Here is a 13,058-nt window from a genome sequence, read left to right as displayed (position 1 = left end):
GAGTGACTGGTGCGGGTCGCAGTAGGAAGGAAGAAAGAGAGAGCGCGGTGCAGCAAGGGCAAACGATCGAGCAAACTTTACGATCGGCCGAAGTATGGGTTAGGCCGATCGGACGGAAAACTTGGCCAAAGTGATAAAAAATTTCACCGGATGTACACGACAATCGGCCCAAGTATGGGCTACGCCGATCCGTCCGTATGACTTTGCTGAAATCATAATAAGGATCGCCGGCCATGGAATTGAGATTGGGCCGGCGACGATGCGCGATAGATCGTAATGGTTACTGATCGGATCCGGTTGGCGCGGCAGCCGAGAGGCTTGGGAGACAGAACAGATCTCACCAAGGCTCGGCCAGCCCAAGGCCGACCTATGAACCGGATTAGAAATAGTTGATGTAGGTTTTATAAACGGGGTCGGGAATCATAAATATAAATGCATACATGTGCATGGATAATACTTAGCCGAAATAGCATATACTTATAATGTTGGTTTACAGGTAAATATGGTGATTTCGGGAAGGATTTGGCTTAGGCGTGCAGACCGTTTAGCCGGAGAAGATGAGTGGTGTATTAGAATGGATAGATAGGATCATGTACTCTTATAATAGCTTATATGCAGACTCATAAGTTGTAATGAATCCTTTTAGTTATCAATAAAATATCCGTTTCTGTTTTCTAATAAAGCATATTGACTCTAACTTAGTGAATCTCAGAATACACATCAACGAATATGGATTAAATAAAGGACTTGACCCTAAAAAATGGACTGATGGGGTCGAAGCCATATAGTAGTCCGATCGGGAACAACCTCCATGGACTTAGAGTTCGGGATGGGGTGTTTCAAAGAGATGCATGACTTTCTGAGCAAATCAACTACTAAGGCCATCGAGGTTCCTTCTGAGGTAATTTAATCGTTAAATTAATCGGTTTTATTATGTCCTTTATATTTGTGGATGTTTATTTCAAAATGTAATCTGTGCAGCTTGATTGAGAAATATCGACTGATGATCCAAAGGAACATTGCAAGAAAGGAAAACAGGATCTCTAACTAGATCTCGAGATAGGTTTGAAATGTATAGAATGCGGCTTCGTTAAGACAGGGATCCGCTACCTAGATACATCGGAGTGGGTAAGCTGTTAATATTCCATTAAAACATTGATTTCTTTGACTAACATGTTTGAAGTTAACAATATTATATGTTTGGATCTTATAGGCACATAAGAAGAAACGTGGAAGGAGAAACTTTGGAGTCTAGCTAAAATTATCTCTGTTTAAAAGAATATTATCTAATAATGTTTGCTACAATAAGGTGTTTTATCATGATTCTAATAAAATTGACTTTTTAAAAAAAATAATGCAATGTGTGTATTGCTTGTTATTTATAAAATCCTATGTGGAAAAAATTAAAAGTTCATCTGCTAAATTGATTATAATCCACTAACTATAAAACAGCGATAACATTTTATAACATTTCCCAGTCATCTTTGGATGTTATGAAAACAGCTAAACGTCAGTTGTCAAAAACTGAAATCAAAACATTAGACGGAATTAATTTCTATTTACTCTTACACGTAAAGTTTTTAATAGTTCAATAGCGAGCATTAGGTATCATTGTTAGTAGTTACATAGTTTAATATTGATGCTGCCTATATGGAGAATTATAGTTGCATCGTTTGGGATAATATAAATAGGGAAATTTATATAGGTTCGCAATAAATGTAAATGTCCAATTCTAGTTACATATATTGTTATGATACTAAATTTTGCATAATATGGAAATGGTCGTTATTATAGTGTAGTAGTATATTTTGGAAATATCTTAATATAATGGAAATGTGCAATATTTGATGTAAAAAAAATGTCTATAAAAAGAAGTAACCTTTTTAAAATCAAATGCATTCTATATATATGTCGTATATGTTATATCCAAAACTATACATATATACATGTAAAATATATAAACAATAAAGACAAAGGATAGTAAAAGATAGAAGTAAATTGGAAATTAAAAATTACCATAATAGAAATCCTAAATATTACATTACAATTAAACTTAAGAAATTAAATTCAAATCTATCCCAGTTATATGAATTACATATCACTGCAAATGTTTAACAGTTACGGGATAATATTAGTACATAAGAAGGATTCATCTTAGGGCCAGCTCGGATCTCCATGGATATCGGTAAAATAAAGCCTGACAAAAAATACAAGTTAACAATTGTAAAAAAAAAAAATTTTACCATCAAACATGTTAAATATATTAATACCAATTAGAAAAATTATCAGTCAAGAAATTCAGAAACCTCTTTGATGTGATGATTGAAAGTATTTCAGATTAGTCCCCAGCATTCCTTTTGTGATATCTCCCTGTATGATTTTAAAATATATGTGTCCATGTTATAAGCCAATTTATCATATTAACAAATTGTAAATGAATGTTTCCACTGGATTAAAAATTTAATTACTAAGAGCATCTCCATCGGAGGATGAGTCAAGGTTCATAAGTGGGCCCTGTGAATTTTTTTGGATTAATTTTTTTTTTAAATGGCCCATACTCGATCATACGGTATCATCCCAGTCATATTGTAGAACCCGTATGATAAGAGGATCATCGGCAACGTGGCAGCTTCTCATTCGTCACAGTGTAATTTCGGGGAAACTTTTGTTCTTAGGCCTTTTCTCGTTTCTGGTAAAATTTGTCGACCATTTTCTTCTCTTCACTTCTTCGAGACAAATCGTCGACCCGAATCGCCCACACCGGAGCCGTCGATGGAGATAGCTTTTGCCGATCCCTCTCGTTTATAGGATGATTTTTTAAAGAAGAGTTTATCACTGGTTATCATTTTTTGTCTTTTTCAGGCTAGATCGAAGGAGAGTCGTCGAGGAACAGTTGTCTTTCTTCACGGAGCCCCTACTCAGTCTTTTAGTTTCTGGACTGTCATGTCTCAGGTGCTACACTTAATCTTGATTACTCAGAAAAAATGGCGATTTTATGAGCTCATGACCTTGTTACTAAATGGGAAACTGAATTTTGCCTCTAGTGAAGACTATTTAGATTGACAAATAATATAGTCTTGAGTATACATTTGAATCATGTATGTATCTTCTTTGTGTTTCCTCAACAATTAATAGATGTCAGAAGCTGGGTTTCATTGCTTTGTGCCTGATTGGATAGGATTCGGATTCAGTGACAAGCCACAACCAGAATATGGCTTTAATTACACAGGTTTTGTTGATATTACATTGATAAATTGTGAAATGCAAAATCAGTATAAATAGTTCATTGTTCTAATAAGTTTTGATTTTGTTCACAGAAAAAGAGTACCATGAGGCGTTTGATAAACTTCTGGAAATGCTAGAGGTCAAATCTCCTTTCTTTCTTGATGCTTGAGAAGAGAAAGAAAGTTGTATCCTAGGAGTGTGAATCATGATAAGTACAGAAGGATTAACCTGAAAGTAGATGATATTGAGGCTGTTAATTACTTTGTTTGTTCACATTTAACTTCAATGAATCCTGCAAAAGATTTTCAGCATTGTGAACACCGAGAAATGTGGGTGTGGAGGATTGATGAATAGGAAGATTCAGGGACTGGAAGAAGAGAAAGTTCAAGAGAGGATTATGAGAAATGATAGTGATGAAGTTTAAGCTTTTCTTGTAGATAGTCTCTTCTGCAATAAAGGGTCAAGATCTGCTAAAGCTTCTGCAACGTTTGATGGTTAACATTTTTGTAAGTGATAGTTCTCTGTTTAAGAACTCTTTCCATCACCTCTTTGCTTTTTTCATTTCTTGTTTTTCAACAGATCATTGACAAGTGGACAATGCAAGTTAGATCACGAACAGGTAACCAGAGCAAGCCATTATATGATGCTTCTTGTAGATTAAGCTCTTGCATTGTCATTCTTGTGTACAACACTATTTATTTCTAAAAAATCTGTTGAAAATCTGTTATTTTTAAGAACCCTTAATTAGGTTCAGGGTTGGAGGGGCATAATATCATAGAGTTCATCACTATTCAAAAATTAAAAAGATATTAATTAAATAAAGCTAAGATCTTCTTCTTGGATATGAGGGATGGAGATGCCCTAACCTTCAGAATCATAATCAGACAAAACATCCGCAAAGTCAGGACTGTTTCATAAGTACCTATGTCTTTCCACTTCTTCTAGAAATCCAGTGCAGTCTTTCCAATGAGTTCGATGTCCATATCAACATAACTAAGCAAAAAAATTATGTTACAACAACCTTAACAAAAATACATATGTACAACATAAAATTAATGATTGGCTTTTGCATATATAGATGATAATATAAAACATCTTACTTCATGTCTCTTATCTGAATGCCCAATTTGTGATACGGTCCAAAAATCATCTCATATGGGTCATCAATGTCAGTACTTAGTTCATCATCAACATAAATGATTACGCCGATCAAGTCTACCAAGAAAAAAATTCATTACACAATATTTATAATAGTTTTAAATTGAATAAGGGTGAGAAGCCAAACCGATAGAGTACTCAGTAGTGAAATTCCCTCTGATAATGGCATCAAATGACATAAAATCCATAATATGCTTAGAATTGATTTGAACGGTCGTTCATGATGATGAAGTGGTAGTTGATGGTATTTCTGAAAGATCCGAACACATTGATAATGTTGAATAATTTGACATAATTTCATTCTCCTTCTTTAAAATTTGGATCGAGAACATAAATAAGATACTGATCTATTGATGCCTCTATTTTGTAGCCCAAAATTCGTGAACCAATTAATCATTTAAGAGATTCATGTTTTTAAATGTTCATAACATGCAACCGAGAAAAATAGTTTATAAAAATGAACTTACATTTTCGTCACCAAGGATAAGACGCAATTCCTGGCATTGGTTACGGTAGTTGAAGTGTTCCCAAACACGTAGGACTTATAAGAATTCTGGAATCAGATTTTGTGGGAGAAATATACTCTAGGGTACAATAGCGAGACATTTTTGAAGAAAATGGTTGTTTTCTGGAAACTTTAGTTTTTTTTAGTTAAGATGGCCATACGTTTTTTCAAACGCTTATGAATGATTTATATGTATAGCAAAGCAAGTATAGGGTTTGAAAAGTTGTGTCGTTTAGTAAAATTAGAATAAATTGCAACCTTTGACATCTATTGCACCGAGTGACTTACAAACAAACCAAACTGGTTACATTCAATTGATATGTATATTTAACTTTAAACTTGTACTATACATAGAACAATATGTGAAGATGGTAGAAAAATGTCAAATCTGGTAATGCCTACTTCTCTTTCATTATGTCAATTACTTCTTTTTAAAATAATACAAATAATTAATGAAATTTTAATACCAAAAATTATTAATGATACATTTTAATACAGACACATATCTCGGACCATTCAAATTTTTATTTTCAGATTTATTATTTAAAAAAAAAATAGAGTAACATTCACGAAAAATGCTAACACAAATATTTTTTTTATATATAAGATATAGTCATTGAATAAGTTATCTCAATCAGAATAAAATAGATTAGCTTTAGAAATAAAAAATATGAAACAATAATCTCTTTTACGGAGACTGCTCTTCATATTCATCGTAGACCGGAGTAAAATCAATTGAAGTTGCAAGCCTGAAATAATATGACAATTTAAGTCAATAATATTAATATATAGGATACAATATCAAAGATGGCATACCTCAACTTTGCTATTTCCATTTCTGGAGTAGGAGGATCCTCGAGAATATCAGATATGAATCTTTCCGATTCAACAATCTACTCATCTAATTACATATACATACTCAGTTTATGGAAAAAATATATATGTAAAACTTGTAATTAATTGCCAATATTAAATAATGACATAGTTACTATTTAGGTACCTCTCCATCTAGTGAAAGAGAAAAATCGCAATACAATAATATGCCTAGAAGACCTATCACGATTCCTCCAAAGTTCTTCAAATTTTCTTGCCAAGTTATCCCAAGCAATACATTTAAAAGATTTTCCACTGTATATTTATACCATTATAGAACATTATTAATATACTTTAATATCAGGAAACAATAGTCCGATAACAGATGTTTTAAGGATAAGTTGTACTGACCTGAAATCTTCTATTATAAAACGAATAAGTGGATGTTCTGTGGGTGTGTCCGATGTATCGGACATAGGAACTCCTAATTGAAGTTTCTGTACAAATGTGACAACTCCGAGAAGATCAACTGTAAAAATAAAGGAATGACTTTAAAATTTATTTAGGAGTTCCTTAGATGAATAAGTCCATATAAAATAAAAAAACTTGTAAGAAACATACCAATATATATGTCTGTATGAATAAGTCTATATAAAATATTTATGAATACACAAAAAGAGTATATTCCTCTAGAAGACTTCGGATCGGTTTTCTCAATAATGGTCTCCTCGGGAAAATGTATATGATAGTTGTTTGATGATATACTTGGACTAATCACTTTGTCAGTAATTTCAAATTTACCAATAAAATACCACTCTCCTTCAACCAATAGTCCTTCAAATTTTGGCATTTTTTCATATTAAATAGTAGACAGGATGCGATTGCCCTACACGTTTTATAAAAAAAAAAATCAATTAACAAATACATTCCAAAAACATATATACGGATAATATTTTTAAACCTCCAAAACTTATAAATTCATCCGCAATAACTAACATCCGATTATGGCGATCGAAGAAGTATAATCATAATAATCTCTTAGTAATTGGACGCAAATACGATATCCGCCGTTCGTCTTCTGAAGTTCTGAAATTCTTTCACAAGGAGACATTCTTTGTTTTTTTTTTGTTAAGATTGAAGATGAAAGAGAAGAAGAAAATGAATATTTCTTTATGTGATGGAGTAAAACGGTTATGCTTTTAAAGGCATCTTAATTGAAATTTTTGTCAGAATTTATGATAGTTGGTTGTACAAAAAAATGAGAAAATAAAGTCTAAAAGAAATTGAATGAAACAATCAAATCAGGGCAACATTCAATTTTGACAATAAATTAAAAATATGCAAAAAAAGTTCAAGAAATACCGCAATAAAATAACGAATAGAGTTGAAACGTTATCCACACATTGGAAAATTTTGTTATAAAGATCAAAAACAATAATTAATCAACTGAAATGTATTTATGCACTAACTTCATTAGGATTTCTTGCTTCTTCATAATTAACTTCATCGGATTTCTTGCTTAGGTTGCTTTTTGTTAACATATCTTTCACCTTCATCAAAATATTCAGGATTCTTAATTAGCTTTTTAGATGAAGGAGTGAGTGAAGATCCAGACGATGGATTCTCAAGTTCGTCAGAACTCGTAAGCATCAACGGTTGCTAAAATATAAAACATTGTTGACGACTTAATTTAACTTAACCATCCGATAAGCGAGCTTGAGAAGTCTGCTAAATTTTCTAAATATTACCTCTGACCAAGAATCCCACTCAGTCATAATGTCGACATCTTCAGACCATAGCTCAACTACATACGGAGACTGGCTTCTTTTTGTATGCTCTTCTGAAACTGTTATTTTGAAAAGCATCCTCATGGTTATGAGCTTTTTCAAGCCATCAGGGAACCCTCTTGGTAAATCCTGTGCATCATTATGTTAAATGGATTAATGTAATTTCAGTACATGTAAATGATGCATAATGTATATAAGGATTTAACCAATAACCTCATCATTTTGTTCCATTATAGACTCAGCTGAATGACCTAACAGTCTTTGAGCAGTGTCATCAAACATCAGGAATCGGATATCGACGTCTAAATCATCAGTTACAAATAATACAATATAGTACCTACATAGTTTTGTAAGGAAATAGAAAAGTGAGTTATTTAATTGTTTAATGAATCAACATCTAATGTAGTATTGGAATCAATGTACATTATGTGACAAATCAATGTTATAAAATAAGGCGAACATTTAGTGAGTCAATCAGAGAAAGTCTACATGAAATAACTCTGCTATATCTGCTATATATCTTACCAAATAAAGTGTAAATGAAATAAGGAATGTTTTCTTAACTTTATGGGACGAATGAATGTATTACCTTGCAACGATAATATCATATGAGTAAATATCTCCACAATTTTTGCAACTGTAAAGAGGAATCCATTATCGTAATCTTCCTCATCAAACATAATGTCATGCTCTAAAACTTTGATGTTGCAAGGTTTGTATGCCTAATTATACCACAGCTTTGAAGTGTCAACGTCTTTGACCGTTACGCAAGTTACAATCTTACCAGGCTATAACAAAACCATTAATATATATATATATATATATATTGAAAAGTAAATATATTTTTACAATGAATAAAATATAGCTCATACCACTTTTATATCACGAATTCCAGCTATCATCTGTCTCCTATTTTTCATACCTAAAAATTCTTCACGGTAGTCAATAGCACCACCCCAAGAAGTTGAATAACTCTTTTCAGCATGTACAATCATTTGATTGTTTATTGGCAACCTACAAAACCGTAAAATAATTATAGAAATATAATAATGTCAAAATGTTATTAAAACTGTGACATAACATATTTTTCTTTGAAGTCTTTCACGATCTTGACGTCGGGATCAAACAAAATTTTGGTGGAGTTGAAAGCATTTGATATTGATATGTCATATATACTCGAAACACAAAAAATAAGAATAATTAACAAATTAATGCAATACCAATCTCAACAAACTGTGTACATATGAATATATGATATTGTGATCTCACCTTTGTACTCTTTTATACAGACAAATCGCATTACACAAACAACAATATCAGTCATATGTTTGTCAGTGTACTCAACAGTTACTTTTGCATATTGTCCATATAGTGTACATTTCAGTTGGACATCACTTGAGCAATAAACATATTAGCGTTGCATAGTTAAAATATTTTCTTATATTTTGGTATGATATCCTAACTACTTACTTGGTATCCCGGAGTGTTATCATTAGTTTCTCGCTGATCCCACTTTTGCCTTTAGTTTTGATAACTTCCATACTCCCCAGTCCCCACCGTGACAATTTGTCCAATGACATCTTGAAGACAAAATCTTTGTATACAATGATAATAGGTACAATATAATACATTTATCAAAATCTCGATGATAACATACCGATGAGGACGTTTCTGTCTAGCTTGTCTTCCTTGATTGACTTGAAATCAGATAAGTATTTTTCTGGCAAGTATGATGGGAAATCAGTAATCTTCTTAGCACGGGTGGTTCTGCACAAATTAGCGATCTTGTATGGTAATGGAGTAGTCCTAAAATCATCATAGTATTTTTTAATGATGAATCAATTAATAGAAAATAATTTTCCTTCTATAAAAATGCCCTTATGTTTTGCAATTAATTCTTCATCAACAGTGGTGTGAATCATAGTACCCTGTGAATCACACATAAATAATATTACTATATAATCTATAGATTGATAAAATCACGAAAAACAAAATACATAAGAGCATACACACCTCTTCGTCGACCAGAGCCATTTCTATTATAAAGCCCAACTGTTTGTTCTTGACTTTCCATAGGGAAAATATATTAGCCCTAATTTTTTGAATTTTACTGGATTGATCTAATTTTGCAAAATGAACTATAGCAGCTGTACGTCTGCGTACTAAACCCATTTGAATGAGAATGGTAGAGTTTTAGGGTTTTGGATCGGTGGTGCATATATGGAGAGGAAGTCAATGACAAAATTTTAAAATTGCTGTTAGGCGTGACTGTAGTTAATTCAAAAAAGAGAATGAAATGAAGAATATGAATATTTAGAATATGCATAGAAGTAGATATTGTTGCGGAAATATTTGAGAATCAATATTTTTAAATTGATTAAATTGCCAAAATTGACGTCTATGTATTAAATTGAAAGCTAAATTATTGATTATTATTGAAATATTAACGTTTCTGTATATTCTGTTACATGAACTCCGGTAAATCTTGCAAATAGTTAATGTAATCTTTTATTTTGGGAAATTTAATTATTTTTTTAAGCGAAAAAGTTCTTAAAAATAATAATTTCAAAAAAGTAGATATTTGGGGTTGTATGAAGTCTTGGGCCATAGATATTTTTAAACTACACTTAATAGAGCCGGGTCGGGTATAAAGATCCGCGTATTTATCCGTTTATCATTTTCTCGGTTTTTAATTATTTTAAAATAGGGAAACTTACAGAGAAATTACACATCAATATTTCTGAACCAATGAAATTTGTGCAGAGCTAGCGCCCTTGCCATGTCACATTTAACGTGGAATAAACGTCATCATTAACATTGGCAAGGGCAATTTTTTAAGGCAATGAAATTAAAATACGTAGGATTTTTTTATTAAACTATATTCTTATTTAATATATAGAATATGTATCATAAATTTAAAAAATTGTCAAAATAATTGTTTACGAAAATTTACCAAACGCTATAGCGCGGTTCAATCATAGTTTAAATTATTTAGACTAATGTGACGTTTTCTTTTCTTGAATGTATGAATTTCTTCTAGTTTTGCGTCTATATTCTAGTGTTTTGAGTCTTGTATCTTTTAGTCTCTATGTCTTAGTATTTTGTTTTTATTTATTTGTATTGATCCTTGAAGGTCACAGCCGCCGAGCATATTAATAAGGTTCTTTTGGCTTCCTAGTTTGGCCTAATCAATAAAGAAGAAGAACTTTTCTTAAGAGACATTTGAGTTCAATATCTTGTGAGCTTTCCCTTGTCTATTGTGTTTTTGTCTTATTATTTTCCACGCACTATCTAGTTATGTATTCCATCTTTCATTTTTTCATTCAACAACCATGTGGCGTATTTCAATCGATCTAGTTACTTCTTAGATAATTCATCTGTTCCATCCATCAGTCTTGTTAGAGAGAGAGCCTCTCGACAAAATAACTTTACTCAATCTGTCCCAAATCATTCGACCATCTCTTGGCTTAGCAAAGAGAGTCGTGCGATCAGTTGCTTAGTCTCATCCGTTCAACCTTTTTAAGATGATATCTTTGATCTTACATCATATGGTCTCCAGGTTTGTTGTAGATCTAGCTGTTCTAAGCATCCAACTCACCAGAGCTAGGATCCCACTGATCAAAAGGGTTTCCTCCTCTGAAACCACTTTGCCTAGTCAGCCTACATACAGAAAATAAGAGATAGACAAGAGTTTTTATGCTCTCAGGACTATCAATCCCCTTTGTCAAAGTAGTATAAGGGGTGTCAATCCAAGGATGTGGAAGCTAGACACTAGACTATATGAACTGATTCTTAATTCAAGCAAACAAATGAGGTTTGGTTTGAACTAATGATTAGAACAAGAAACTAAACAATATTAAGAGAAGATAACAATGATAAACAAAGCAAACAAAGACAAGCAAATAACAAAAAATGATGATGTATGCAATATGATGAAACTAAGGCCTTAGACAGGATATTGGATTAGGGTGCATCAATGCTAAACCAGGGAGCTAATGAACCAATAATCACACAAAGCCATTCAACTTAGAACTCAGCATTAGATTAATCCTCTCATGAAGGTATTAACTTCTACACTAATCCACTTTCATACCAAATTCCCAATTGAGAAATATGAATCAATGAGCATTAAACATCAGTTCTAATATGTCATTCACACACAAAACAATCATTTTCATGGTCTTGATGCATGAACCTCTAATTAGCTTGGTTCAAGCATTTCATCAAACACTTTTGGTGCATGAAATGCCTATGATCTAGACCCAAATGATGTTCAAGGATCTAGCCTTAAGAATAGCTAATTAGAGAATGGAAGATGCATGATCTAACTCCTAAACTCCCTAATCTAACATCTTTGCACCCGGCCTAATCTACATATCTAAGACCTTATGAAAGAATTACTCACTAATCATGATTAACACACTTAATCATTTGCAAGATGCGATGTTAATCATGATTAGAAGCTTTGAAAGATGAAAATAAATGGAAAAGAAACAGCCTTTAATGATTCAAGACGTGATATCTCTTCCCAAAATCTGGGTTTTACACAAAAGAGGCAAGGGAAACTAAGAGAGAAAATGAGATGTCCTTTAGGGTTTTTCCCAAAAAACTATATATAACAAGGGTTTTGGGTCGGGTCAGCCCAGGACAAACTGGGTACTGACCCGGCTCAGATGGGTCTGGTGGCTGGTGTGCGAGATGGTCACGTCCATGGCTGACCCACACACCCATCTCGCACAAAAAGGCGCTCAAGACTCCTAGATGGTTAACTCCTTTCTCAGCCGCACATCCATCTAGCACTTCATCTTGCATATTTTTGTGCGGCTCAGTTCAGCTCCTTCTCCACTCGCAAGACCAGGTCGCACACTCCAGAATGTATATGTGTGAGACGGTCACTTCCTTGCCCAAGTTGCATGCCCAAGTCGGTGTAATTTGCGACACATATGCTACATGGTTCCACTTCATGTCCAACTCGCAGGCCTATCTCGCACAGCATTGTGGACTTACTCAAATTTGATTCTGGAAGTCTCTACCTTGCTCAGAGTCTCCTTGATCCAAATGGCATGATTTATACTTCATTGGAAATCGAACTCAATATATCTCGAACTTTGGTGAAGGAACCCTCAGCACTTGGGAAGTGGAAGGTTCCCCGGAGGGCTCATCTTTGCAGTACATTGACACGGTCAGAAAGAGGCTTCTAGACATGTGTCCATTCCGGAAACGTTATCATCTTGATCATGGCTCCAAATTGAATTATCTCAAACGTTCTGGAAAGAGGACTCAAATATCTCAAATCTTCATGAGGTACTTGTAGACTGAATCAGTCTGGAAGCGCATCGTCCTTCGCAATCTTCGGAGCTCATCGGGTCGGTCCTGAAACTGTCGCGAGACAGGTGTATCTTCCGGTGAGCTTAATTCTCATCTCACAACTCCAAATCCAATGATTCGACCTGTTATGGGACCGTGACTTGATCATATCCAACTTTGGTGAAGGGTTTGGGTTCAGGTGACGTCGGCAAGGGCTCCGTTCCACTGGTTCTTTGATGTGCGTTGCTTTGATCCTTTATCCG

Source organism: Eutrema salsugineum, unplaced genomic scaffold, assembly GCF_000478725.1.
Source record: "Eutrema salsugineum unplaced genomic scaffold, Eutsalg1_0 scaffold_1, whole genome shotgun sequence".
In the NCBI taxonomy this organism is placed as follows: Eukaryota; Viridiplantae; Streptophyta; class Magnoliopsida; order Brassicales; family Brassicaceae; genus Eutrema; species Eutrema salsugineum.
The sequence above is the reverse complement of the archived record's forward strand: the minus strand, read 5'-3'. Positions refer to the sequence as shown.